At 37.3% G+C, this 25,312-nt stretch overlaps 1 long non-coding RNA gene across 2 annotated transcripts; it reads left to right on the top strand.

Moving 5' to 3' along the window:
- Positions 1–389: 389 nt before the first annotated feature.
- Positions 390–23,904, top strand: LOC149010158 (uncharacterized). Of its 2 annotated transcripts, XR_016174826.1 has the most exons (8): positions 390–2,419; positions 2,508–3,100; positions 3,578–3,658; positions 12,103–12,219; positions 12,383–12,446; positions 13,984–14,118; positions 21,346–22,597; positions 23,441–23,904. It is a non-coding gene; the product is annotated as an uncharacterized LOC149010158 (long non-coding RNA). The 2 variants fall into 2 exon arrangements; XR_016174825.1 differs by lacking the exons at positions 21,346–22,597; positions 23,441–23,904 and having other exon boundaries at positions 13,984–14,335.
- The last annotated feature ends 1,408 nt before the right edge of the window (positions 23,905–25,312 follow it).

Raw genomic sequence — 25,312 nt, 5'->3', positions numbered from 1 at the left:
TTCTATTAAACTAATAGGTCATTACAAATGAAAGTGACCCATTGAACAAGTGAGAAAATGTTTTAACCAATGTACAGGAAATGTCCTTTTGGTGGGTGTGCCAATTTTGCAACGGTTAAGTCTCAGCATTGCAGTCATCAAGTTGGGGGTTTGAAACATGGAAACAGCCTCTGGTGAAGCAGGTGTGTGGCTACGCAGAGATGTGCTGCAGTTGAAGGGAGGACTTGTTCATTTGATGGTACTATATGATTCTCTTGGGACATGTGAAGATATTGAAAATTTCTTAAGAAGGAAACCATGAAAGAAAAGATCTTTGAAACGATTACTTTCAAGCACCTTATTAGTTACTCAAGGATTTGGATAGGTTCTTTTTTGTATGTGCTTGAAGATGATAATGTGGGTCCTGATGTTCTTTCCTTCAACCATAAATTCTTAGTAGGTTTGGATTGTCAACCTTTAATTATAGGTATGAATGGATACCATTAGATTCATTATGGTTTTTGGAAGCCGTTAAAAATTCTGATTCATGAAATTTTTGTGTTCACTACTGCTCTGCATTTCTATCATGCTCGTGAAAGGTCATTGGAGGAGTTTTGAAGTTCATCTGATGATTGGAAATTCCAGGAAACTAATATCGTGGAAGCACAAGGCAAGTTGTCATTAATCCATGAAGTACCAGAAGGAAACATGGGCCTGGTGATAAGTTATGCATACCTACATTTTGAGGTTCTTTGTCTTTATCCTGTCTTTCTCCACTTGTAATGACAAGTTTCCATCTGTCTTTTTTAGTTGAAGCACAAAATCATTAGACAAGAAACCGAGGAGGATTGTCGGTGCTTTATGGGTCCTGCCTTTTCTCTAGACTGCTTGCTCAATCTGGCCTTGTCCTGCCTTTGAGGTAATCTTAGCTGGATGTTTTGATAATTGGTCATGGTTGGTTCATTTGGGATTTAAAATAACTAGTTACTTTGATATGCTGAGATGTCCTAATTTCTACTGCTGTAAGTTAATAATCTGTGGATGAACTGTACAGTGGACGTTATAGTTTTGGGCCTTGATGTTGTAAAGTTATGTGACCTATTCCATTAAAACTAATAGTTCAATAGGGTGAAACTGACCCAGTAAACAAGTGGGGAAAACTCTTTTACCATATATATATATAAAAATGTTGTCTTAGCTTGGTGCAACTGTTAAATTTTGCTATTGCAGTCATCTGGTTGCTGGGTTTAAAAATGGACAGGCTCTCCAAGAAGCAGGTGCGTGGCTGTGTACACAAATCTGCTACAAAGAGTGGGAGGACTTGTATTGTTGATGTCATGTGATCCACTATAAGCATATGAAGTGTATGCTAACACAATAGCTGAGATCTCGTAAGGGGACTACAGAAGGCGGTCATTAACAAGAGATATTTTAATCCATAACTTCACACACCTCATTTGTTACTCAAGGATGCCTAGAGAATGTTAATGGATTTCTATTTAGGCCGAAGATGATGTTATGAAATTTGATGTCCTTTCCTTTGATCAAGAATCCTTAGTAGGTTGCAAACTTGCAATAAATCCACATTTTGTTATGTGGATAAAACCATGGAGGCTTGAAAGGTCATAGACTCATAGGGTTTTAAAGTTGAAGTTTTCCTTAAATTATCAGTTAATATTTATTGCTGAATTTTCTTGTGATTCTTTGCAGCTGTTCAGTTTCAAATTTCATGAATTTTTGTGGACCCTTATGGTTATGTTCCATCAAGTTCATGAAAGCTCATTGGAGGAGGGAAGGTTACCATTGACGCAGCATAGGTAATATATATATATTTGGATGAATGAAAAAAATTCATTAACCTGAGCCCTAGAAGGGAAGAGAAAAGAAAGAGGAGCTAAGACCCTTGGAAACAACAGCGGTCCTGTTCCTTCGGGACACGGGTAATATATTTTAGTTGTGTAGAATGGACAGCTGCCATTATGCATCGTTGCTTGCTATAAGAGACTTTCGAGACAAGTTTTTTCTTGACATTTTTTTCTTCTTTTGATCTTTGAGAAAATATACTGCCGATTTTGCAATGCTTCTTTTAAACCCATTTAAGATTCTGATTTTATGAACAGCTGCCATTATGCATCGTTGCTTGCTATAAGAGACTTTCGAGACAACTTTTTTCTTGACATTTTTTTCTTCTTTTGATCTTTGAGAAAATATACTTGCCGATTTTGCAATGCTTCTTTTAAACCCATTTAAGATTCTGATTTTATGAACTTTTGTTAATTAGTGTTCTGCAATTTCCACTGGAGTCATGAAAGCTCATTGCTGAATAAGAAAGGTGTCTGATGGTAGGGAGTTTCAGAACTACTCTCATGAAAGCCCTTGCAAATTGTCAACCTGTTCAAAATTAGCAGCCCTAGAAAGGAAAGATGACACCAGCAACATGGTATGCATACCTGTGTATTGATTGATGTGCCTTATCTTTATGCTTTGTTTCTCGACTTCTCATACATTTTCCAATCTTCCATTTCTAGTGAAGCACAAAAGCACAAAATTTGGCAGGAGAGAAACAAGGGGATCGATGTTGCTCAAAGGGCTCTACCTTCTCCGTACTGCTTTGCATACTCTGGCCTTATCCAGGTTATGAGGTTAGGTTATTGTTATTTGATGGTTGGGTGAGTCAGACTCATTTTATATTTGGAATGATCAGTTAATTAGATATTTTACTGTCTGCATTTCTACTAATATATACTTCAGAAGTTGTAATGCAAGGTACAGTGCTAAGGTATGCAAGTATGTCTAACTGTATAAAGGATTGCTGTCATGCGGGGTTGGTCTTGTAGCTAAGTTGCGTGACCTGCTCCATTAAAATTAAGTCATTACAAATGAAATTGATTTATTGGACAAGTGGGGAAAATGTTTTAACCAATGCACAAGAAATGTCCTTTGAGTCGGTGAGCATTTGTGGCAACGATTAAATTGCGGTAGTGCGATCATAAAGTTGGGGTTATGAAACATGGAAACAGCCTCCGTGAAGCAGGTGTGTGGCTATCTAGACGTGCGCTGCAGTTGATGGGAGGACTTGTTCATTTGATGATACCATATCAATCGCTCGGAACATGTGAAGGTATTGAAAATTTCTCAAGGGTACTAATGCAGAAAACCATGAAACACAGGATCTTTGAAAACATTGCTTTCAAGAACCTTACTAATTATTCAAGATGTGGAAATGTTCTTTTTGTATATGCTGAAGATAATGATGTGGGTATGTCCTTTCCTTTGATTAGGCTTTGATCTGGATTTTGGGGGGGGGGGGGGGGGCAGCATAAATGGACAAGGAATTCTTAGTAGGCTTTGATCATCAATTTTTAACTTTTGGTACACATAGCTTGGAAATTCCTTGTAGTTTTTAGAGTTTAAAATTCAAAAATTTCCATGTATTATAAGTGAATGGATACCATAAAATTTGTTGTGATTTTGTAAAGCCATTTAAGATTTGGATTAATGAAATTTTTATGTTCATTACTACGCTGTTTTTTCCATCATGTTCATGAAAGCTCACCGGGGAGAGTTTTGAAGTTTGTCTGATGATTTAAAATTCTAGGAATCTAATATCATGGAAGCACAAGACAAGTTGTGGTTAATCCATGCAAAATTAGAAGTACTAGAAAGAAGGATGGCTCAGGTGAGAAGTTATGCATACCTACATTTTGAGGTGCTTTATCTTTATTTCTTTCTCCACTTCTAATGAAAAGTTCTTATCTATCTTTTTCTAACGAAGCACAAAAAATTTAGACAAGGAACTGAGAATGATTGATGGTGCTCAATGGGTTCTAGCCCTTGTCCAGACTGCTTGCATAATTTGCCTTTTCCTGCTTTTAAAGTTACATTACTTGGTTCATTTGATAGTTGGTCAAGTTGTTTGTTTGAGATTTAAAATAATTAGTTACTTTGATCTTCTGGGTTGTCCTAATTTGTAATATTGTTAATTTCATAATCTTTAGATGCAAGGTATAATGCTAGGGTTTTGCAAGTAAGTCTAATTGTACAATGGACAATATACAATTGTGTTTGATGTTCTAAAGTTATGTGACCTATTCCATCAAAACTAATAGGTCAAAGTCAATATGGGTGAAACTGACCCACCAAACGTGTGGAAAATCTTTTTACCAAATACACGTAAAAGGTCTGCTTAGCTTGGTGCAACGGTTAAGTTATGCTATTGCAATCATCTCGGTTGTTGGGTAAACATTGATACTGATCGCTCAAGAAGCGGTGCATGGCTGTGTATGCATCTGCTACAATGGGTGGGAGTACTTGTGTTGATGATGTCATGTGATTCGTTATTTAACATATGACGTGTATGCTAACACAATATCCAAGATCCGGTAAGGGGACTAGAGAAGGCTTGCATGAACAAGAGATATTTTAATCCATAATTCGCACACCTTATTTGTTACTCAAGGATGTGAAGAGAATGGTTCAATAATATGGGATTTGAGGGAATCCTTAGTAGGTTGCAAACTTGCAACAAATCTATGTTTAATTATAGGGATAAAACCTTGTAGGCTTGGAAAGATTTTAGGGTTTTAAGGTTTCAAGTTTTCCACAAATTATCAGTGAATATATACTGCTGAATTTTCTTGTGATTCTTTACAGCTGTTTAGTTATGAATTTTTGTTGACCACTTACGGTTATTTTCATTAGGGATATGAAAGCTCATTGGAGGAGTTACAAAGGTTGCATGATGATTGGGAATTCCAGGATACTACTATCATGCAAGCACATGACAAACTGCAGCCAACCTGTTCCAAATCAGCAGACCTAGAAGGAAGTCAATAAGATAAGCAAAGCTGTGGCCCTTTTTTTTTTTGGGGGGGGGGGGGGGTGAATAAATAAATTCATTACCAAAGCCCCGTAGGGGAAAAAGAAAGTACAAGGGGGTAGGTTACAGATGACTAGGAGGCAAGAGAGGGGAGCCCCCGACCCCGGGAAGCCATGAATAGAAGCAAAGCTGTGATTGATGTGCCTTATCCTTTCTTTCTCCACTTTTATGATAGATTCCTATCTTTTTTTCTCAGTGAAGCCCAAAAAACTTTGGAAGGGAATTAGATTAGGATTAATGGTGCTCAAAGGGATGTACACCTTGTCTGGATTACCAATGCCCCTGAGGTTATATTGTCTTGACATCTGATGGTTGGGTGAGCCAGGTTCACTTGTGATTTGAAATAATTTCATTTGCTTTGATATATCCTGCTGTCCTAGCTTTTTGTACTACAACTTCATAATTTGTAAAAGGTAATGTAGAATGGTAGGGTTATAAACTAAGTCTAACTGCATAAATTATAAAGGATGTTTTGCATTTGGGATCGATCCTGTAACTAAATTGGGCAATCTATCCAATTGAAACTAAGAGGCCAATAAGATTGAAACTGCACAGTGAACTAGTGGGGTAGATGTTTTAACCAACTTCGCATGAAATGGCCTTCTGGTGGGTGAGCCTGTTGTGCAATGACAATCATCAGTTTGGGTTTTGAAACATAGAGACAACCTCTCCATGAAGCAGGTGCAAGGCTGTGTAGACATTGCTATGGTGGATGAGAGGACTTGTATCATTTTCTGATGCCATGTGAATGGCTAGAAACATATGAAATGTATGGTCAAACCGATATCAGAAGTTTCAAAAGGGAGCTAGCGCTGGCTAGCAGGAGTAAATAATTCTGTAAGATATTAGTAGGATGTCAAATTTCAATTGTATTTGTAGTCATCATTGTTTGCTTCTTTTATTGATTACTTGAATTGAAATGCCCCATAAAGAGGTTGGTAAGTGTATGTACTATGTACGCACGCATTCAAACCCATAATATCTTTAATTATTTCATTGTGACTATTAAGTAAATGGCATTCTGGTAAAGATAGTTATGGTATTGGAAGATCAATTGGTATATACGTATTTGATTGGCAATCGGTATTTAATTATTCCATATTTTTCAGGCTTTGATGGCTTTGGAAGCTCACCCAAGCCACCATTGTTGTGAAATTGGAGCTCTCAAGTGTAGGGTTTTGAAATGTGTATTTGATCGTATTCTGTTAGCAAGTTTTTGAAATCTTTGATGACTCAAGTTGGCATGGATGGTTCATATTTTTTGTGATGATTTGACATTCACAATTGTAAAGGATGCAAAAGCTACAAGTTATGTGACAAAATAGCCAGTTTCTGGTGATTACAAGAATATAACCAGTGATTTATGATCTTGTCTTCGGAACCTTGCTTGCAGCTTTTTTTCGTACTTCAGTTCACGAGTTCTAGAATGGTTGCACTTTTTTTGCATAAAATGAACGAACCCAATAATATATGATTTACCTCCAGAACCTTGATGCAGAGCTTCTTTACGTGCTTCACTTAGGAGTTAAAATAAGGATGCATTTGCTTTGCATGGTATCCTAGTTCAGTGTTGTACACTCTAATGCTATGGATTTTTACTTTATTTATGTATGCTCCTCCATTCACTAATCGAATATTATGTTCTCTTCTATGGTAGTTTGGCATGTAGATGATGTTAATCATGTTCACGTTAATGCTGGATGATATGTTTTTCCCAATGAATTTTGTCAACCTCTCCCTCTTTTTATCTAGAAGTAGCTAGTGGAATATTTAATACAGAAATGGAAGTCCTTCGAGTGTTATCTTGCCTTAGCTTTAGCAGGTATATATAATGGCCTGTTTTATATGTGTTTATCTTGGATTTCCATAATTGTTACCATCTGTGGCTAATTAAATAGCTCTTTTTTCCGGGTGAATTATTGAATAGCTTTTTGGTACTTAGGATGGGTGACTATAGTGTTTATAGTTGGTTAGAAACTTCATTGGGTGCTTAATTATCCTAGCCAAGGGATGCTTAGATATGGATAATATTATTGTTGAGAATTGCGCAAGAGTCAAGGCTGCTGCCTTTGTGCGCATGACCCAGGCAGCAGACTTGGTGCTCATGTTATTTTTTAATTTTACAGAAGGATCCTTGGTGCACAAGTTTTGAAGAATTTGAGTTGCATGGTTTCTATTTTAAAACTTTCGTTTTCTGTATTTTCTATTTGGGACAGATTTTTGAGTTAGTGAATTCTGTCCATGGGTTGTATTTTATATCCTTTTTAGAAGACAAGTATTCTTGTCTCTCAAGCTGTAACATTGACATTCGAATCTATAAATAAAGTCAGCCTGCGATTCTAGGAGTTCTATCTAGAATCGCAGGCTCTTGCTGCTTGCTTCTTCTTCTTCTTCTTCTTCTCTGTTTTCCTTTCAGTTCAGCTACTGTTTTGATTGTTTAAAGCTTGATTTCGAACAATTGTAATCCTATTTCTTTATCTGATTGTATTGTGCATAAACTCAGTACCAGTCCCTTGGGTTCATGAATGAAAAAATTCATTAACCAAAGCCTCGAAAGGGGAGAGAAAAGAATGTACAAGGTAGGGGGGGAAGGGGAATTACAACCTACTAGTCGGCAAAAAAGAAGAGCCAAGATCCCAGGAAAAACAATGGTCCTTTTCCTTGGAGGGCATGGGTAATATATTTTAATTGTATAGAATAAACAACTGCCGTTATGCATTATGGAGACTTTCTAGACAACTTTTATCCTTCCATTCCTTTCTTCTTTTGATCTTTTTGGATATACTATGGTTTTGACTTTTTGCTGATTCTACTAAACCTTTTGGTTTTTATTTTATGACTTCTTTTCTGTTCTGTGATTTCTTCGGAGTCTGAGAGCTCATCTAGGAATAGAAGGTTTGTCCGATGATTATAATTCCGGGGATCTAATATCTGGCCAGCGTTGTGGTTTTGATGAAATTAGAGTACTGAGGGAGATGCCCTGTGATGTTGCATAATATTGAGGTGCTCTATCTTTATCCTTTCTTTCTCCTCTCTCTTTTTCTAGTGAGACAGATATGGACGGGCTGGGGAGGATTAACATGCACTATGGTTTCTACCCATTGTCTAGCTGCTTGTATATTCGCCTTTTCCTGCCTTTGAGGTTTTGTTATCCGGATCATTTGATAGTTGGTCAATTTTGGTTCATTTGAGATTTAAAATAATTAGTTACTTTGATATTCTAGTGTCCTAATTTCATTTCTAATACTGTAACTTCATAATCGTAGATGCGAGGTATAATGCTAGGATTTTGCAAGTCTGCGAACAATGGATGGCAATACCTTTGTGCTTGATGTTGTGAATTTATGACCTATTCCATTAAAACTAATAGGTCAATATGGGTGAAACTATAGTGGGGAAATTTTTCTACCAAATACCCGTAACTCGCTTAGATTGGTGGAACAGTTAACTTGTGCTACCTTAATCTCCTTAGGCTATGCAAGCACATATTTCATCCCCCGATCATGCCAAGGATTACAATGTACTGTTTTACTAGATAATGCTATTTTCCTTCACTTACCGGGGGTGGGTGGGGGCGGACGGTGAGTTGTGCTATTGCAATCACCTAGTTGCTTGGGTTGAAATATGGATACATCCTCTCTAAGAAGCGGTGCATGGCTGTGTACACATCTGCTACAATGGATGGAAGAACTTGAGTTGATGATGTCATGTGATTCACTATTAACTTACGTTGGGTATGCTAGCAGAATTTCCAAAATCTCGTAAGGGAACTAAAGAGTTCCGTGAACAAGAGATATTTTAATCCTTAACTTCACACTATCTCATTCGTTACTCAGGAGGTGCAAAGAATGGTTCGTCTTTTCCTATTTGGGCTGAAGATGAGACTATGTGATTTGACGCCCTTTCTTTTAATCAAGAATCCTTAGTAGGTTGCAAACTTGCAATAAATCTACGTTTAATTATAGGGATAAAACCTTGGAGTCTTAGAAAGATTATAGGGTTGTAAGATTTTAAGTTATCCACAAATGATCAGTGAATATGTACTGCTGAATTTTCTTGTGAATCTTTACAGCTGTTACCACTTTTATTTTTCATCAGAGTCATGAAAGCTCATTGGAGGAGTTACAAAGGTTGTGATGATTGGGAATTCTAGGATACTACTAGCATGCAGGCACATGGCAAATTGTGGCCGACCTGTGCAAATTAGCATGTCCTAGAAGGAAGGCAATAAGATAAGCAAAGCTATGTTTTTATTGGATGAATACGTAAATTCATTACCAAAGCCCCGAAGGTGAAAAAAGAAAGTCTGGGAGTGAGTTACAACGACTAGGTTGCAAGACAGGTGATCCTAGACCCTAGGAGGCCATAAATAGAAGCAAAGCTGTATTTGATGTGCCTTGTCCTTTTTTCTCCACTTGTCATGATAAATTCCTATGATTCTTTTTCAGTGAAGCCCAGAAAACATTGGAAGGGAATAAGAGGGGGATTAATGGCGCTCAAGGGCTCTACACCTTCTCTGGATGGCTTGCTTAATGTTTCCTTCTTCAGCCCCTGAGGTAATATTACCTTGATATCTGACGGTTGGGTGAGCTAGGTTCTTTACATTTGCTTGGATATTCTGCTGTCCTAGTTTCTAGTACTGCAACTTCCTAATTTGTAAAAAGCAAGGTAGAATGGTTGAGTTAAGAAGTAAGTCTAACTGTATAAAGGATGTTTACATTTGGGATTAATCTTGTGGCTAAATTGGGTAATTTGTTCACTTGAAACTCGAGAGGTCATTACGATTTTGGGGTGAAATTGACACACCGAACCGTGGGGAAAATGCTTTACCAACCATAAATGAGTCATTCTTCCGGGGATGACCCTTTTGTGCAATGGTTAGTTGTACTATTGCAATCATCGGGTTTGGGGTTTGAAACATAGAACAGGCTCTCCATGAAGCGGTGCAAGGCTGCGTGGACATTGCTATGGTGGATGAGAGGACTTGAATCATTTGGTGATGCTATGTGAATGGCTAGAACATATGAAATGTATGGTCAAAAGTTTCAAAAGGGGACTAAGATTGGTTAGCAAGAGAAAAGATATGGATGATTGTAGGATTTAAAATTTTTGAACATTCTTACAAATTATTGATGACCGGTTGGCATGGATGGTTCATATTTGTTGTGATGTTTTAGGATGCTGAAGTACTCGAGCAAAATCCTTGAAGTTGTTTTATTTGCGATCGTAACTTTGTTTCCATGGATGATTTGATGTTCATAGAAGCAAATGGTGCAAATGGTACAAGTCGGTAACAATGCATAGTTGTCAAGGCGAGGCGAGACCAAGGTGAAAAGGCGTCACCTAAGCCGAAGGTGACACCAGGTTCCTAGGTGATGCGGTGATGCGTGTGCCTTGACAACTATGTAACACAGAACCAGTTCGCGATTTAGAGAATGTAACTATTTACGATCTTGTCTTCGGAACCCGCATGCAAAGCTTTTCGTACTTCGTAGCATCGTTTTGCATAAGGTGGGTCTTCTAGTTCATTATTTTACTTTCAAATGCCATATATATTTCCTAACATTTATGTTAGCCTTGGGGTTTCGTTGTCTTTTTCTCCGAGTTGCTTTGCTTTGTGCCCTGTCGCTTTCAAATGCTCTGTTTCTTGTATTCCCCTTTTGGTTATTGAATCTCTTCATTCATCCAAAAAAAAGGAAAAAGAAAAACATTTAAATAGACTCCTATTTGCTTCTCAAATATCAGCTTTCCTTTTGTTTGATCGGCTTAGAAATAATGTTCCGAGATTCATGTCTTGCTGGTGATATGTCTCCTTGTTTCTAAGTTGAAGCGGCTAATTAACATGCAAATGAGAAAAGATGTCCTTCAAATGCTTAATTAAATATCGATTGGGGAGCCTAAGATCTTATTATTTATTTGGAAGCCTATGGCCTTACTACTTATCTTTAGAAATCTTCCTTGGCCAATACAGAAAATTCTGATGTTCGACAGTTTTGTAGTAGATTTTTTTGAATGATTAGCAGGATTTAGGGGGGGATGACTCGTTGCCCTCCCCAACCTTCTTTTTCCCGTCAATGCTTAATAGTTATCACAAGGGTGTCTGAACAAGTTGTTGCTTCGGGGCTATATTTCGGTCTTTGTTGCTGATTTTGGTTCCTTCCTGTTATTGAGTGGCTTTATAGGTGATTAGCTCTATGTTGCTCTACGGAGAGCTTGTGCAATCACTCTTGTTGATTTCTTAGTAGGGTGAGAGGGTTTTCTTATTCATCCAAGCACACATGGAGCAAGTAAGTTGTTTTCATATCCAGCTTCACCTACTGGTGGATCATCATGAAGGCTTCTATTTTCCCATATCCTTGTTCCTTTATTCTTATCCATAATCCTGATTTTCTTTCTAGGGTCATCAACTCGAGAGCATACTTTTGTTTCATCTTTAGGAAAATGGAGGCTTGGTGTAGATTCGGGGTGGGTTTGCCTAGACAAAGACAAAGAGAGAAGTATTTTGTTTGCTGTTTGCTTAGGAAGATAATATAGTAGGTCCTATGAATGAGGAACAAAGGAGTTGATTTTGACTGAAATTTCTAGCTTAAGTGAGTAGGTTGGACCTATGAGTCACAATGACCAAGCCCACTAGGGTTAATGTTTTACCACCATAATAAATGATATAAAGTCCTTGAAGCACAAAATATGTGGAAGCGAGAGGCAAGGCTGTGTAGACATTGCTACGGTGGATAAGAGGACTTGTATCATTGCTAGTAGGAGAAAAAAATCTTGAAGATTATAGGATGTTAAATTTTAAACATTTCACAAACTATTAATGACTCAAGTTGGCATGAATGGTTTGTATTTTTTGTGATGCTGAATTCCTTAAGCAAAATCTTGAAACTGTCTTATTTGTAGATGCTGACGTTGTTTCCATGGATGATTTGATGTTCACAAAAGCAGAAGGATGCAAGTTATGTTACAAAATAGCCAATTTCTGGTGATTAAAAGAATGTAACCAGTGATTTACGATCTTGACTTCAAAACTTGCATACAAACTTTTTTCGTACTACATTTATTGAGTTCTAGATTGGTTGCTTCTTTTTTTTTGCATAAGGTGGGTCTTCTACTTCATTTTGTTACTACTTTCAAATGCCTTGTATATTTAACATTTTTGTAAGTTCCAATTCACTTCTCAAATATTACTTTCTTTTGTTTGTAACTTGGCCTAGACATTACGTTATTGATGTTCATTATTGCAGGATTATATGCATGTTCCTAAGACCTTATTTATTTTTATAAATCTTCCATCGCCCATGTGGAGAATTCTGAGGTTCGAAAGTCTATAGCCAAATTTCTTGATGATTAGCAGAATAGTGGTGAGATGACTTATTTCCCCCCCCCCCCCCCCCTTTTTTCTCTTTTCCTTTGAAAATGCTTAACGGTTGCAAAGGTGTCTTGTTGTAATAGTCGTTGCTTCGGGCTACATTTGGGTCTTTTGTTGCTAATTTAGTTCCTTTCTATTATTGTATGGCTTTATAGGTGACTAGATCAATTTTGTTCTTTGGAGAGCTTGTACAATCACTCTTGTTGATTCCTCTGGAAGGTGAGATGGTTTTTTATTTCACACAAGGTCACATGGAGCAAATAAAATGTTTGCTTTTTCTTTTTTTGATGAATAAGTAAATATTATTAAAGAGTTCCAAATGGCGAAAAGAATGTATTGGGGGGGGGGGGGGAGGGGGGGACAACAGCCTTCAAGAGGGAGGCTGGAGAGCAGAACTCAAACTCCGGGTAACATCAATGAGTCTTTTCCTTGGGATATCCATAACAGGGGGGTGGGGAACTGACTGAAGCCTAGCAATGCTTTTGTTATCTTATCCTGCTATTCAGCTTCACCTATTGATTGATCATCATGAGGGCTTCTGTTTTCCCATATCCTTCTTTGTTTATTTCGTCTGGTCAAGAATCCCGATGTTCTTTTTTGGGTAATTGACGCAGAGCATAGATTTGTTTCATCATCAGGAAAAGGGAGGCTTGGTATGGATTCAGGGTCTGAGGGCATATTGTGTTTCCTAGACAAAGAGAGAAGTATTTTATTTGATGTTTGCTCTAGAAGTGATATAATCCATATTGAAGGAACTAGAAGAGCTAGGGGTAGACCTAAGATAACCTTAGGAGAAGTGGTGAGAAAGGGTATGTATAGCTTAGGCCTTGTATCTAGCATGGCCTTGAACAGAACCGATTGGAGGGCAAGAATCCATGTAGCCGACCCCATTTAGTTGGGAAAAGGCTTATTGTTGTTGTTGTTGTTGTTTGCTCTAGAAGAAAAGATAGCAACTCTTTTGAATGAGGAACAAGGAAGATGCCTTTGACTGAAAATTCTAGCTGATGTGGGGAGTTTGGATCTATGAGTCACAGTGACCTTGGGTAGTGTTTTAAGTGTTTTCACATCATAAAAAATGACAGGAATTCCTTCGATGGTAATATACTCTTTATTTGTATTTTGGCTCAATAGGAGAAGTGTTTTTTTCTTTTGGAAGTGAATTTGAAGGCAATACATTCAGCAGCCATAGGGGTTGTTTTCCAATATGTATTGACTTCAAAATGTGACCATTTTAAAATATATTTTTGGTTATCATTGTGTATTCTTCTTATAGGTTGCTACTCCTCTATCTAGTTTTTGAATCGGGATGCCCATAAAGAGAGGTTGTTTAAGTACACGTACTTCATAAATGTGCATGTAAACTTGTCATTATTATTTCTTAATAGATGGAGTACTCAAAAGGCAGAGCTGCCAAATGGTAATGTTTTGAGTATCCTATTTCCAAGCTTGTGAAATCTTCTCAGCCATTTGAATTAATTATTTTTATTTTAATACATTACTAGGAGCTGTTTACATCATTTTCATGGGCATATGATGTTCAAAAAGCAAAGGCTGCGATACAAGTTATGCAACAGGGCCTGTTTCTGGTTATAAAATGAATGAACCCAATGATATATGATTCACCTCCAGAACCTGGATGCAAAGCTTCTTTATGTACTTCACTTATGAACTAAAATACAGATGTATTTGCTTTGCATGGTGTCCTAGTTCATTGTTATACATCCTAATGCTATGGATTTTTCCTTCCCTTATGCAGTAGCTTGGCATACAGATGATGTTAATCATGTTCATGCTGGACGATATGAATCTCACAATTAAGTTTGTCAACCTATCCCTTCTTCTGGAAGCAGCTAATGGAACATTTAAAAGAGAAAAAGAAGTCCTTTGGATGGTAAGTTAAATATCTATTTGGATGTATCGAAACTGTATACAGATATAATCTTCCATGGCTTATGCAGAGAATTTTAGAGCATTGATGGTTTAGAAGTGAAATCTCTCTAGTGATCAACAGGATGCACGTGTAATGACTAGTAATTTCTTTCCCTCCTTTATAGTTATCACAGTCACAGAGTTATTGGGTTATGTTTGTTGGTTCTTTCCACACTTAATTCTTTTTTTTTTTCTTTTTTTTTTTTCTCTTCTTTTTGCAAAGCTTTATTGCTGATGGGTTCTATAGTGCTTTCTAGACTTGTGTAGTCACTCTTGTTGATGTACATCATGTACCTTGGAAGGGCAAGAGGGTTTTCCACTTCTGTGAAGTCACTCATAGCAAGTAAATTGTTTTTCTTATCTGGCTTAAGATTCTAATATATCATCATGAGGCCTCTCATTTTTGGCATTCCCTTTGCTATTTAGTGATTTCAAGAATATTGATGTTCTTTATCGAGCAGATGTGATGTAGGGGAAACCCTAGAAACTATGGGGCTTACAAAGTGGGATACTAGACTCTTAGAATGAGACACCTATCCTTGACAGGTAGTAAAAAAAAGGAATTGTAGCACCTGAATTCTGATTAAGCAAGCATATAAGACAGTTAAAGCAAGGTAATGGGGATATTGGTATCATAACTCTAGATTGACTGCAAGAATATCAAGAAATCTAAAGAAAATAGTACTGTCCTAGTCAAAGTCAGGTTTCTGTGGAAGTTTAGTTTTAAAGAAACTACTGGAAAGGAAAAAAGATAAAATTAAAAAAAATATCCAAAGAGAGACTTAATAAAGTTACTTGTTGGTCTTGGCTGCAAAACAGGGGTTAGAAAACATCTAGGAACAAAAATAATAGAAAGTAAATATTTCTAAGCAATGATGAACCCAGGAATGGACAGTAGGGTTAGAATGGAGAACCACAACAAGACTGTTGTACTAGAAGTGATAATAGAGAAGGAGAGAAAGAAAAGAAGTAATTAAAAACTTGAATAGGGCGAGGCTTATGTTCTGCCCACCGCGGCAAGAATGAAAGCGGCAAGAATGCAACTAAATGAAAATTTTACTTATCGTGCTTTTCACCTTTCCCTCACGGTACTTGTACGCTATTGGTCATTGAGGAATACTTAGGCTTAGAGGGTGGTTCCCCTTTCATGCGTAAAAGCGATGTGACGCAACTAGAGCCGGCGTGGGCTAGGCATAGTTGAGCCTTGTCTCTTCTGCAGGGGCAGTTCTTCACGTCCATTAGAAGTTACGACAGAGAAGAAAGAAATTTATGATGGATAGGATAGCAGGGAAAGAGGAAAGAGAGGAAAAAAAAGAAAAGAAAATTGAGAGAAGAAGAATAGATAGAATCGATTAAAAGAAGAAAAAAAAGGAGAGAAGAAAGGAAAAATGTAGAAGACAAGAAGATGAGAGAAAGTTGATTCTCGCAAAAGAGAAAGTAGAAGAAGAGAAGATGAACTTACCCAAGAAAGAGAAGAATCCACACGCCAATAAATATTTTAATATTTTCTTTCATTCATGCTGCCAAAAATGAGTCCCCTCTCAACCCTACATGCTTAATTCCCAAAATAACCCCAACTCAATTAACAAATTTAACACAAATTCAAACTAATTCAAAATATATTCTATGCCTAGTACACAAAGACACTTAACATTAAAAATAAAAAATAAAAACCAATAGCAAGCTAATACCTAACCCACTAAGAATAAAGAAAATAACATGACAAACTGCCCTTAAGCAGTGCTTCTCATCGAACCATAGGACCCTAGCAATCCGATAGCCTCCAAACTCATCGTCTATCCATATAGATGTTGTCGTGGGATGATCTCTACGCCAACATTGCTGGTAAACTCGAAATTGTCCGCTGATGTCCTTATCAACTCTCACTGACTTTGAAGAATTCACTCTGGTGAATAAAGGCTCAGGTATTACTCAAGCATGTCTGAGTCATCACCAAACGCTTGAGTAATACCTAAGCCTTTATTCACCAAACGCCTCCATCGTGATCCAAGTGTTGTCTATTTCAGGCTGTCCCCGCCACTTTACTAGGAATTCGTGGTAATCTCCCTCTTTTGTAGCTGTAACTCCCTCATCAAGGATCTCATCAACTGTGTCAACTCTGTCGTGAAATTTAAGCATAGGTGGTACTGGAGTAGTAGGGAGTGAAGGGGTCTTACCAGTAGGGTCATAAAAAATAAAGGGAAGGGTGTTAAGGTCATCTAGAAGAGAAAAATAATGGGAAGGGTGAAATATAGAAGATAAACGGAGTTTGGTTCCCATCATCCTCCATAGAATCTACCAAAAGTGATTGGTGAACTTAACACCCCTATTGGACACTATGGTATTAGGCAACCCATGGTACTTGACGACCTTATAGAAGAAGAGTTTTGCCACAACTGACGCATCTTATGTTTTAGAATAGGGAATAAAATGAGCCATCTTCGAGAAGCGGTCTACTACCACAGATACAAAATCATGACCTCTTAAAGTCCTAGGAAGGCTAAACACAGCTAGTATTGTTTGCATTCCTCAAACTATTATATTACAGGGTGAAAATGAAAGAGAAGGAGGCAGTGGTGGAACCAAGGTTGCCTAGAGTGGAGTCTTATTTATACTTTGTTTGCCGGGATGAGGCGTTCTTTGCGTAGTGTACTAATTCATTGTAGCCCATTCTAGTGCTATGTATTTTTCCTATATTAGTGTAAGCTTCATTTTCCTATATTAATCATGCTTAAGTTAATGCTGGATGATATCTCCCAATAAAGTTTATCACTTGTCCCTCTTTTTATCTTGAAGTAGCTAATGGAACATTTAAAAGAGAAAAAGGAGTCCTTTGGTTGCTAAATTAAATAATTATTTGGAAGTCTAGAAGCTCTGTGTGTGTGTGTGTGTGTGAGCTGAGAACATCAGTGGGCAGTTTCGAGTTTACCGGCGATGATGACGTAGACATCATCCCACGACAGCATCTATGTGAATGGACGATGAATTCGGAGGTTATCGGATTGCTAGGATCCTATGGTTCGATGGAAAGCATTGCTCATAGGGTGTTTGTCATGTTATTTTCCTTAGTGTTAGTGGGTTGGGTAGTAGTTTGCTATTGAATTTTTTAATTCTATATTTGAGTCTTTATGGGCTGGGCCTAGAGTCTATTTTGGCCCAATTTTTATTTATTTTGGGTTTGGGTTATATGTACTACTCAAGTTGGGGTTATTTTGGGAATTAAACATGTAGGGTTGGGAGGGATCAGTTATTTTATTTAAACCTTGTATGGAATTCGTTTTTGGCAACAATGAATGAAGAAAAAAGAAAAGATGATTATCTCTCTAGCTTGGTTTCCTCTCTCTCTCTCTCTCTCTCTCTCTCTCTCTCTCTCTCTCTCTCTCTCTCTCTCTCTCTCTCTCTCCGGGTAAGTTCTCACTTTTCCTCCTCCTTTCTCTCTCATGCGTGATCAGTCTCATCTCTTCTTCTTTTCTTCCTTGTCTAGGATAGTTGTTTTCTTCTTTCTTTTCTCTCAATTCTGTCCGTCAGAATTTTCTTCTTTCTCTGTGTACTTTTTTTTCTTTATTTCTTCTTTTCCTGTTCTCCTTCTCTTTTCTCACTGTTCTTACAGCAGTCTTGATGCATTTCCCCATCTTAACCCTATGCCCCTTCTTGGATTTCATTGTTCAGAAATATTTTCCTTCTATTATTTATGTTCCTAGATGTTTTCTAACCCTTGTTTGCCAGCTAAAATCAACAGTTAATTTATCTCTCCCTAAATATTTCTAATTTATTATTTGGCAGTAGTTTTCTTTAAAACAAAACTTCCTAATATTCCCTTTACATTGTTAATTACTGAATTATTTGTTAGAAATCTGATATTGATTAGGACAACTCTATTTTCTTGAAGTTTCTTAATACTCTTGCTTTCAATTTAGTGTTATGGTGCCTAGATCCCCATTCCCTTGTTTCCCTATTGATTCTTGTTTAGTTGTGCTTATCAGTTAGGACTTATTGTGTTTTTTCTGTACTTTAGCTGTCTTATATGCATGATTAATCAGAATTCAAGTGCTGCATTTTCTTTTCTTTACTATCTGTCAAGAATGGGTGTTTCATTTTAAGAGTCTAGTAGCCCACTTTGTAGGTCCCTTATTTGCTAGGGTTTCTCCTACATCAGTATGATTTTTCATGTCTCGTGTAGAAAATTTCAGAGCATCAACGTGATGTAGGAGAAACCCTAGAAACTAGAGGACCTACAAAGTGGGCTATTAGACTCTTAGAATTAAACACCTATTCTTGACGGATAGTAAAGAAGGAATTTGCTGCATTTGAAATCTGATTAATCATGTATGTAAGACAGTTAAAGTAGAGAAATAAACACAATAAGTCCTACTGGTAAGCGCATCTAAACAAGAATCAATAGGGAAACAAGGGGATGGGGATCTTGGCACCATAACACTAAATTGAATGGCAACGGTATTAAGAAACTTAAAGAAATAGAGCTGTCCTAATCAATATCAGATTTCTAACAAGGAATTAAACAATTAACAATGTAAAGGGAGTCTTAGGAAGTTTTTGTTTTAAGCAAAACTACTGCCAAAGAATAAATAAGAAATATTTAGGGAGAGATAATGTTACCTGTTGATCTTGGCTGCAAAACAAGGGTTACAAAGCATTTAGGAACAGAAATAAGAGAAAGAAAAAATATTTTGAAGTAGTGGTGATTCCTAGGAAAGGAGAAAAAATATTTTGTAGTAATGGTGTATCCTAGGAAATAGACTAGGTGATAAGAAAGAAAAGGGAAGGTGACTAACAAAAGAAAAACTAGATTGTCGTAGGGTAGGAAATAAGGGAAAGAGGGAAGAAAAAAAGAACAAAGATTTATTTATTTTTTTTGCAAGAAAAAACAGAACAACCGTGGGGGTTTGGGGAAAAAGAAGAAGATTTCCAAGAAAGAAACTAGGTCTTTTTTGAGAAAAAAAGAGAGTAGATCTTTGTAGAGGAGAGCAAGGGGAATTTTTCTAGTGGGAAACAAGGGTGAAAGGAGGAAAGAGAGGTTACCTGGGGGGAGAGAGAGAGAGAGAGAGAGCAGCGTTAGCTCTTTTTTCTAATTCTTGCATTCATTCATTCATTGCAAAAAACGAATTCCATACAAGGTGTAAATAAAATTGATCCCTCACAATACTACATGTTTAATTCCCAAAACTTATGTAGAAAGACTCCAACATTAGAAATAGAAAGTAGAGTAGCATCACTAGCATATACTGTTCACGTGAACAGTAACACAGATTTTACTGTTCACGTGAACAGTAAAAACAAATTTTTTACTGTTCACGTGAATAGTGTCGTGAACAGTAAATAGTCCAAGTGTATATACTTGAACAAGTAGTAAATATAACCAAAACCCAAAATAATTAAAAATTGGGCCAATATAGACTCTAGGCCCAGCCCATAAAGACTCAAACAACAACAACAACAACAACAACAACAACAATAAGCCTTGTCCCAACTAAATGGGGTCAGCTACATGGATTCTTGCCCTCCAATCATTTCTGTTCGAGGCCATGCTAGATACAAGGCCTAAGCTATACATATCCTTTCTCACCACTTCTCCTAAGGTTATCTTAGGTCTACCCCTAGCTCTTCTAGTTCCTTCAATATGGATTACATCACTTCTCCGTACAGGAGCATTTATAGGTCTCCGTTGAACGTGGCCATGCCACCTCAAACGACTTTCTCTAAGCTTATCACTTATGGGAGCAACTCCCAGACCAACTCTAATATGATCGTTTCTTATCTTATCCATCCTAGTTTTGCCACTCATCCATCTTAGCATCCTCATTTCTGCTACACTGAGTTTATCTATGTGATTCTTTTTAACAGCCCAACACTCTACACCATACATCATAGCTGGTCGAACAACAGTTCTATAAAATTTTCCTTTAAGCTTTAATGGAATACGCCGATCACATAAGACCCCGGACGCACCTCTCCACTTCATCCACCCTATTTTAATTCTTTGGGAAACCTCATCTTCTAAATCACCTCTTTTACTTATGATTGAACCTAGGTACCTAAAACAATCACTCTGAGGAATCTCTTTATTGTCAAGTATCACCACCTCATCATCTGCCCGATCATGACTAAAGTTACAAACTAAATATTCTGTCTTCGATCTACTAAGTTTAAAGCCTTTTGATTCCAAAGCTAATCTCCATGATTCTAATTTGATATTAATTCCCACTTGGGTCTCATCAATCAACACAATGTCTTTGGTTAATTCATCCATTACCAGTGCAAATAGATATGGGCTTAAAGTTGACCCTTGATGTAACCCAACTGTTATCGAGAATTCATTACTTTGTCCCCCCACTGTTCTAACACTAGCCACCGAACCATCATACATATCCTTAACTATATCTATATATTTACTTGCAACACTTCTTTTCTCTAGTACTTGCCAAATTAACGCTCTAGGGACTCTATCATAAGCTTTTTCTAGGTCAATAAATACCATATGAAGATCTTTCCTACATTCTCTATACCTTTTCATAAGTCTCCTAATTAAGTAAATAGCCTCCGTTGTAGATCTTCCCGGCATAAACCCAAATTGGTTCTCCATAACTGTAGTTAAGTATCTCAAACGGGTTTCAATTATTCTCTCCCATAATTTCATCGTATGGCTCATCAATTTAATGCCTCTATAGTTATTACAACTTTGGATATCTCCTTTATTTTTCTAAATTGGAACCACAACACTTCTCCTCCATAAAGACTCAAACATGAAATTAAAATATTTCAATACTAAACTACTACCCAACCCACTAAGACTAAGGAAAATAACATGACAAACTGCTTATGAGCAGTGCTTCTCATCGAACCATACGATCCTAGCAATCCGATAACCTCCAAACTCATCATCCATCCACATAGATGCTGTCGTGGGATGATCTCTACGTCGGTGTTGTCAGTAAACTAGGAACTTCTCACTGTCCTCATCACAACGACTTAGTAGTGAAATTTCTCTAGTGATCAATAGGATACATGTGTAATGCCGGTGATTTCTTTCCCTCCATCCTTTATGGTTATCATAGACATAGTCACAGAGTTGTTTGGTGTAACGCTTCTTGGTTCTGGACCGCACTTAGATTAGTTGTAGCCCACACACTTAGTTTTTTTGTTGCTGATTTGGTTTCTTCACTTCTTTTAGCAAAGCTTTATTGCTGATGGGTTCTCTAGTGCTTTTCTGGAGAGCTTGTGGAGTCACTCTTGTTGATGTACATCATGTACCATGGAAGGGCGAGAGGGTTTTCCATTTCCTGCGAAGTCACTCAGAGCAAGTAAATGGTTTTTCTTCTCTGGCTTAAGCTTCTAACGGATCATCATGAGGCCTCTCATTTTTGGCATTCCCTTCTCTGTTTAGTATTTTCAAGAATACTGATGTTCTTTATGAAGCAGATGGCCCAAGACTACTCTTATTTTCACCTCCTCAGGCACTGGGGGGCTTGGTTGGATTCAGGGATTGAGGCTTTCTTGAGTTTACTCTGGAACAAAAGCCAGTATCTTGTCTAACACGAGAAGCAAAGAGGAAATGATGGTCAGCTGCATGTCCAAGCAGAAACCGGGAAAGTTGGATCTAATGATGGTGTTCTTTACACCACAATAAATGGCTGAAAGTCGATGGATATATACTACCTGTTCCTTTTTTGGCTTAGAATTGAGGTGTTTTAAAAGTGATTTCATGGTAATACTTTTAGGAACCTCACCGATTGACATTCAATACGTATTGGTTTCAAAATGTAACCATACTGTTATTTGTAGTCATCATTGTTTACCTGTTTTAGTGATTGCCGAATTGAAATGCCCCAATAAAGAGAGGTTGGCAAGTGTATGTACTATGTATGAACACGCATTCAAACCCATTATATAATATCTTTGATTATTTCATTGTGATTATTAAGTAAATGGACATTCTGGTAAAGACAGTTATGGTATTGGAAGAATCAATAGGGAAATACGTATTTGATTGCAATAGGTATTCAATTATTCCATCTTTCTCAGGCTTCGATAGCTTTGGAAGCTCACTGAAGCCAGTGTTGTGGCAAAAGTGGAGCTCTCAAATGTAGGGTTTTCAAATGCTAACTTGATGGTATTCTATTAGCAAGTTTTTGAAATCTTTGTTTGTGCTATTTCATTTGAGTGACCTTTTACTTTAATTTATATGTCAGTTTAAGCTGTAACTGACCTGATTAAGTTCAGAGAAGGTTGAGTTTGTTGTCGCAGCTGTTGACATGGTTCCCATGGATGAAGTAATGTTCATACAAGCAAAGGATACAAATGATACATATAAGGAAAAAAAGAACTGCTTTCCTGTGTTATAAAAATGATCCCAACAATATACAATCCCATTCCCACCTTCAGAAATTCGATGGAGAGCTTCCTTCTGTACTCTACTTATTGAGGTCAGCACTTGTTTTTGTAAGATTGGTGGTCTAATACATTCTTTTAAATTAAATGCGCACCAGTTCGTTGTTCATTTGTTTCCTTTTCTTCCGTTTGTAGCTTGGCTAGACTGTTTCATTTGTGTTCAACTTATTGCTGGATGATGTATGTTCCAGTTAGTTTTCTCAACCTGTCCTTGTTTCTACCTAGAAGCAGGTAGTATTAATTGGAAAAGAGACAAAGATATAGAGCCTCTAATGTTTAATTGAATATCTATTTGGAAGTCTAAAATCATATTGTTGTTCACTTTATGGAATTATATTTTCTGCTCCTGGAATTTGACTGTTCTCTGCCTGACATTCATACAGTGAATTGACAGCCCCCATGCTTGAGATACCCATGTGTATTGGGTGCCACTTGCCCTTATGTGTTCTGTACTGCGTTATTGGTTTGGACTTTTCCTTGTGATTCTTAACTCTATTGAGGTTTATATCTTTAGTGCTTAAGTCTATGTGCCCCCCCCCCCCCCCCCCCCAAAAAAAAAAAAAAACAGAAAATGGTCATATTTTACCCCCTCTCAAGCTTCTTTAGTCCTTTTAGACCTTTAAAATTGCCTGAATCATTCCATGTTGGTGACAAACATTAGGTTGAAGCTAATTAAAGATTTGTGACCATGCAAACTTCTGGATTTCACTCATATCTCTTTGCTTGCCACTAGTCTTTTTTTTTCTTCTTCTTTTTCTTCTTGTTCGCTTCAGTTTTTGAAAAAGTATTCTGCAGTTTAGTAATTTCCAGTTATTCCGTAAAGCCATTTAAGGTCTATATCATGAACTTTTCTCCATTTTCCATTAATGTTATGAAAGCTCGTGTAGAAGCTGCAAAAGTTGTATGATGATGGGGAAGTCTTTGAATCTACTATCATGAAAACACAAAAACAATTGCAGTCAATTGTGCAAAATTAGCATTACTAGAAGGGAAAGATGACTCTGCCAATAAGGTATGCATCCCTGCCTTTTTTATAGTCTTATCTTTCTCTTTTCTTTCTCCGAGGTTCATACATAATCCTATCTCCATTTTCCAGTGAAGCACAAAAAATGGTAGAAGAGGAACAAAGTAGGATTGATGGTCCTCAAAGTGCTCAAAGACCTCTAGAGTGCTTGCATCATCTGGCCCAGCCTCTAGGGCTATGTTACTGGAACACATACGTTTGAGTGAGTCAGGTTCGTTTTAAATTGAGATAATTAGTTATCTGGATATTCTGCTAATTATTTAGCTAAATATTCTGCTGTGCTGATTTCTACTACTTTCAAGCTTCATAGCTTGTAGATTCAAGGTGTAATGGTTTTTTTTTTTTTTTGGGGGGGGGGGTGGAGGGCAAAAAAAAAATCCTGATATGATTAAAGGAAGCATCAAAACTCATACTAGTAAAAATTATTCATATTAATTATTAGATATCATCTGTTGACTGAGATTACTTTGAGATTTTTTATTTCTTAAAATTAAGCATATGCATGTTATCTATTGCAGTGTATTTTTGTGTCTTGTGTGTAATCTAGCTGTAAAACCCCCTTGAAACATGACCTGATAACAAATATTTTTTGACACCAACAAGAATATTAGGGCTATTGTGTCTTTTCTCTCTTTGACATCTTGGGTCCATATTTATTCCTAGCTGTGGTAGTATTAAACACCATTGCACTACCAACTTTTAGGTTGATCAGTTTTCATTGTTAAGAGTATTTGCAGATATGCACCCCTTGCTCTCCGTAGATCAGAGTTTAGGATGTTACTGAGAGTGAATGAGCCCATTACCAGTCTCTTTGACCAGTCCTATTTTTTCTTGTACTAGTAGCCTCTAATAAAGCCTTTCATGTATTGGTTGGTACTAAAGTTTGTTTTCTTACTGTTCTCTCTATAAAACTTTGGAGAAAAATCACCACCAAACAGCTAAAAGCTTGTTATCCTGAGGTTATTTACACTTCGATTGATAATGACATCTCACGAGTTTGCAAAATTAGCAATTCTGTAAAACTCACTCACCTATAAAGTGTCATGTCCTGTTTTAATAGTGTCTACTTATTGAAGTATCTGTTCTACATCGTATGCTTTGACAAAGAACGCATTTGATCAACTACAATCAGAATTTATGCTAAATGCCTTCCCCCCCCCCCCCCCAGTCCCCACCCCTTTTATTGCATGCTTTCTAGAGTTTTGTTCCAAACAGAGATGTATTACTGATAGCGTCGTCACCATTATCTCAAGCCTAAAAAAACCAGAAAAACATTCATCACCTTCGGATGAGGGTCTCGATAGAAAATCGATTGAAGTCCCTGTGGCAAACTCGATTTCGACATCTAATCAGCAACATTGTTTGTGGATCTGCACATGTAGCTAAATCGCGTGGTTTTGTCAACGCCAAAGATGTCTCTAATACAATCCACCAGCCAACTTCCCCTACCATAGAGTTACCTCTCATCAGACTCTATGACAAGGGGCTTCCAACGACTGTCAACCACTATCTCAAGGCCGACTAAAATTGCCCTGAACTCCGCTACCACAATAGAACACTCAAGAATCACATGGGCAAAAACTCCTTGATACTCTCCCCTTCTTCTTCGAAAGGTACCATCCACCTGATTCAGCCTTCTATGACGCCCTACCAACGCGTCCACGTTGCACTTGATGACCCCCTCCGTAGGAGGCTCCCAGGTCAACAAACCAAAAATGCCTCTAGG

Source organism: Hakea prostrata, chromosome 7, assembly GCF_041222555.1.
Source record: "Hakea prostrata isolate BN-2017 chromosome 7, UWA_Hpros_2, whole genome shotgun sequence".
Lineage (NCBI taxonomy): Eukaryota > Viridiplantae > Streptophyta > Magnoliopsida > Proteales > Proteaceae > Hakea > Hakea prostrata.
The sequence above is the reverse complement of the archived record's forward strand: the minus strand, read 5'-3'. Positions and strand labels throughout refer to the sequence as shown.